The 5,187-nt window shown below is 38.1% G+C and overlaps 1 non-coding gene across 1 annotated transcript; it reads right to left on the bottom strand.

Annotated features, from left to right (window-relative positions):
* Positions 1-348: 348 nt before the first annotated feature.
* Positions 349-453, bottom strand: LOC126620545 (small nucleolar RNA R71). Its single transcript, XR_007622563.1, has one exon. It is a non-coding gene; the product is annotated as a small nucleolar RNA R71 (small nucleolar RNA).
* Positions 454-5,187: the final 4,734 nt, after the last annotated feature.

The following is a 5,187-nucleotide window of genomic DNA, read 5'->3' as shown; positions in this document are numbered from 1 at the left end:
TGATTCTTTAACAGCCCATACCATAAATATACCAAGTTGCATTACTTATCCAGCAGTGGAGGAAGGGTCTACATTTGAAATAAAGCAGCACATGTTGAATATTCTACCTACATTTCATGGGTTATCATCTAACGATCCAAGCATGCATATTGCAGAATTTTTAATAGGTTGCAAAAATATTTGGTAAGGAGATTTTCAACCGAATCTATTAAGCTCCGTTTGTTTCCATACACTCTAAAAGATCAAGCAAGGAGATGGCTCATCACACTCCCATCAGGAAACATAAGTACTTGGGCCCAACTCAGTGAAAAATTTTTAAACAAGTATTATCCAGCTTCAAAAATTCTTGACATGAGAACTTAGATTTTATCTTTTGCCTAAAAACCAAATGAAGAGTTTCAAGAGGTGTGGGAGCAGTTCAAGGAGTTGATTAGAAAATGTCCACATTCGGGTATTAACAGTACTGATCAGATGTATATATTTTTCAGAAGGTTGAATATGACTACAAAAACTCTTGTCAAAGCTTCATGCGGAGGTTCGTACAAAGATAAAAATGCACAGGAGGCTTGTTTGTTATTTGAAAAAATGGCAGCGGATACACAACAGTGGGCAGTTGAGCAGCCACAATCAAGGTTTGTTTTTGAGATGTCTAACGGCTCTCCATATGTTACAACACAAATTGAAAAAATGGAGAAAAGGCTTGATGCAAAATTTGACATGTTATTACAAAGAATACCAGGTTCACAGGTTGCTGTATAGCAGCCCTTACAAGCTGCCTGCAGCATTTGCAACATGATAACTTGTGATTTTATGAGCTGCCCACATAAGGATGTTTGTCCAGATTTTACAGCAGAGCAGGTTAACGCATTTAATAATTTCCAGTGTCCCAAATATGACCCGTATTCAAATTTCTACAACCCAGGTTGGAGAGATCATCCTAATTTAAAGTGAGACAAAGATCAGCACTCTAGGCCTCAAGTTCAACAGCAAGTGCAACAACCTGCTGCACCTAAGGCTGCTTGGGAGGTTGCAATTGAAAAATTAGCGAATACGACCACTCAAGAAATCCAAAATCTACAGGCAGCAATGAAAAACATGGAAAAACAAATGGGGCAGATTGCTTTGCAGGTTTCAGAAAGGGCACCGGGTACATTTCCCAGCCAAACCGAACCAAATCCAATGGGAGGTGCAGATTGTAAGGCAATTAGAGTTTTACGTTCTGGAAATTTTTTTGATAATAGACATGAAAATTGTGTTCGAAATTCGCAGGTGGAATCACAGGCAACTACAAATTCGAAAAATGCTAAAGAATCTGACAATTTGAAAGATTCTGCACAACCCTTAAACAGTTCCGAAAAAGGGTGCAAATATTGTTGTGGAACGCGTTTATGACCCACCTATGCCTTATCCCGAACGGTTGAAGCCTAAAGTTAAAGATCAACAATTGACAGATTTTATGAAGACTTTGTCTAAGGTTCAGATTAATCTACCGTTAATTGATGCCATCAAGAACCTTCCATCTTATGCCAAGTTTTTTAAGGATGTTTGCACAAAGAAAAAGAAGCTAGTTGATTTTGAGAAAGTGATCCTTAAAGAACAATGCAGCGCTGTTCTACTACACAAGTTGCCCCCAAAGAAACAAGATACTTGGAGTTTTACAATTTCATGCACAATTCGAAATTCTATTTTTAAACGTGCTTTAATTGATTTAGGTGCTAGTATTAATTTAATGCCTTTTTCTGTTTTTTAGAGACTGGGACAAGGTGAAATCAAGCCTACATCAGTTATTCTACAACTAGTGGACCGTTCAGTTGCTTATCCTAGGGGAATTATTGAAGACCTAATTATTAAAGTGGATAATCTCTATCTTCCTGCAGATTTTGTGATTTGGATATGGATGAAGATATGCAAACACCAATTATTTTGGGACATCCTTTCATGGTACCTGCTCGAGCGTTAATTGATGTAGAGGCTGGAGCACTTACACTTAGAGTGTAAGATCAATCTGTTGTGTTCAGTTTATTTGAAGCTACCAACAGGCCAGGTGATGTGCAAGATTGTATGCGTGTTGACGTGCTTAACAGTTTATTACATGCTGAAATTATGCCACGTTTGACATCTAATCCATTGTTAATTGTGTTGCATGGGTTTGAGAATAAAAATACAGAAGATGAAGAGGTTTTTGAGTATGTTTCAGCTTTGGAAAGTGTTCCTTTTCAACCCGTCCCCCCGTTGGAGGCACGTTTTTTAGAGTTTGGAGGAACCTAAAAAAATGTTGCAGCCTTCTAAGGTATAGCCACCTAAATTGGAGTTAAAAGTGCTTCCAGAACACTTGAAATATGCTTATTTGGGTGCAGATTCTTCGCTGCCAATTATTATTGTTGCTGATTTATCATCAACAGAAGAAGATAAATTGTTACGCATTTTAAGGAGTTATCAATATGCAATTGGTTGGACTATATCAGACATTAAAGGGATCAGCCCTACAATTTGTATGCACAAAATTTTGATGGAAGATAGAGTAAAGCCTGCCATTGACGCTCAACGTCGTTTGAATCCAATTATGAAAGAAGTTGTTCGTGATGAAGTTATGAAGCTTTTAGATGCTCGAATGATCTACCCCATTTCAGATAGTAAGTGGATTAGTCCAACTCAAGTGGTGCCAAAGCGTTCTGGTATTACAGTTGTGAAGAATGATAATAATGAACTTGTGCCTACTCGCTTGACTACTGGGTGACGTATGTGTGTTGATTATAGAAAGATAAATGCAGGCACTAGAAAAGATCATTTTCCATTGCCATTCACTGATCAAATGTTGGAAAGGTTGGCTGGACATACATTCTATTGTTTCTTGGATGGCTATTCAGGGTACAACCAGATTCCAGTTGCACCTAAGGATCAAGAGAAGGCAACCTTTACTTGTCCTTTTGGGACTTTCGCATATCACAGAATGCCTTTTGGTTTGTGCAATGCGCCTGCCACATTTCAGGGTTGTATGATGAGCATATTTACCGGGTTAGTTGAACATGTAGTTGAGGTATTTATGGATGACTTTTCTGTTTTTGGGGATTCTTTTGACCAATGTTTGCAGAATTTATCTCTAGTTCTTGAAATGTGCATTAAGACCAACCTGGTGTTAAATTGGGAAAAGTGTCATTTCATGGTTAAGCAGGAAATTGTCCTAGGCCACTTGATTTCTAACAGGGGTATTGAGGTTGATAAGGCTAAAATTGATGCAATCGAAAAGTTGCCACCCCCGACAACTGTTAAGAGTGTTCGATCTTTTCTTGGCCATGCCGGGTTTTAATAGACGATTCATCAAGGATTTTTCCAAAATTAGCCAACCATTGTGTAATTTATTGGCTAATGATGCTCCTTCTGTTTTTGATGAGGCTTATTTGGAGGCCTTCAAGAAGTTAAAGACACTCCTCACTACAGTACCCATTATTGCAGCCCCTAATTGGAGCTTACCTTTTGAATTGATGTGTGACGCGTCAGATTATGCAGTGGGAGCAGTTCTTGGACAGCGGAAACATAAGCTTCCCTAAGTTATTTATTATGCTAGTCGAACCTTCAATGATGCACAACTCAACTATGCAACCACAGAGAAAGAATTGTTGGCAGTAGTTTTTGCATTGGAAAAATTTCGTTCGTATTTAGTTGGGGCTAAAGTGATTATTTATACAGATCATGCAGCTTTGAAATATTTGTTGTCTAAAAAAGATGCTAAGCCTTGATTGATTTGTTGGATTCTTTTATTGCAAGAGTTTAACTTAGAAATCAGAGATAAATAGGGTAGTGAAAATGTGGTGGCTGACCATTTGTCTAGATTGATTATTCCCATAGCTTCCGAAGAGGATTCCCTACCATTAAGTGAGAGTTTTCCAGATGAATAGCTATTTGCAGTCCAAATCAGAACACCTTGGTTTGCTGATATTGTTAATTACTTGGTTAAAGGTGTAGTGCATCCAGATTTAACGTTTCAGCAGAAAAAGAAGTTTTTATCTGATGTAAAGCATTATTTCTGGGATGAGCCATACCTATAGAAGTATTGCCCAGACCAGATTATTCATAGGTTTATTCCTAAGGCAGAACAGGAAAGTGTTATAAAGTTTGCTCATCATTTTGCATGTGGGGGACATTTTGGGCAGAAAATGACAGCAGAGAAGATTTTGCAGAGTATGTTATTTTGGCCTACACTTTTTAAAGATGCACATAATTGGTGCAAGGCTTGTGATAAGTGTCAAAGAGTCGGCAACCAGTCCAAAAGGAACAAGATGCCCCAACAAAATATTTTAATTGTTGAATTATTTGATGTTTGGGGTATTAATTTCATGGGACCATTTCCATCTTCTCATGGGAACCACTATATTTTAGTTGTTGTGGAATATGTTTCTAAGTGGGTCAAGGCCATTGCAGCACCAAATAATCAAGGATCAGTGGTCCTGAAGTTCCTCCAAGGGGTTATATTTCCGAGTTTTGGAATTCGACGCGTTATTCTTAGTGATGGGGGGAAGCATTTTATTAATAAACCATTTGCTAATTTACTGGCAAAATATGGGATTAATCATCGTGTGGCTACACCTTGTCATCCACATACATCTGGTCAAGTTAAAGTTTCAAACAGAGAATTAAAACGCATTTTGGAGAAAACAGTTGGTTCAACACGTAAAGATTGGAGTTTAAAATTAAATGATGAATTGTAGGCCTACAGGACAACTTATAAGACTCCTATTGGGATGTCACCATTTCGACTCGTTTATGGTAAAGGTAGTCATCTACCTATGGAGCTTGAGCATAAGGCTTACTGGGCAATTAAAGAGTTAAATTTTTCATATGACTCAGCTGGGGAACAACGTAAATTGCAGCTCAAGGAGCTGGATGAAATTCGTCAGGGTGCTTATGAAAATTCTCGCATCTACAAGGAAAGAACTAAGGTGTTTCATGATAGTCAAATTTTACGGAAAGAATTTTAGCCAAGGCAAAAGGTGTTGCTATTCAGTTCATGGCTAAAGCTGTTTTCAGGGAAATTGAAATCTCGCTGGACTGGACCATATCTAGTAACTAAAATTTTTTCTCATAGGGCAGTAGAAATAACTAATGAGGCTCAAGGCAACACATTCAAGGTGAATGGTCACAGGCTGAAACCATACGTGGAGTCACCCTTTGATACTGCATACAAGTCTT

The sequence above is a fragment of the Malus sylvestris genome, chromosome 4 (genome assembly GCF_916048215.2).
Source record: "Malus sylvestris chromosome 4, drMalSylv7.2, whole genome shotgun sequence".
In the NCBI taxonomy this organism is placed as follows: Eukaryota; Viridiplantae; Streptophyta; class Magnoliopsida; order Rosales; family Rosaceae; genus Malus; species Malus sylvestris.
The sequence above is the reverse complement of the archived record's forward strand: the minus strand, read 5'-3'. Positions and strand labels throughout refer to the sequence as shown.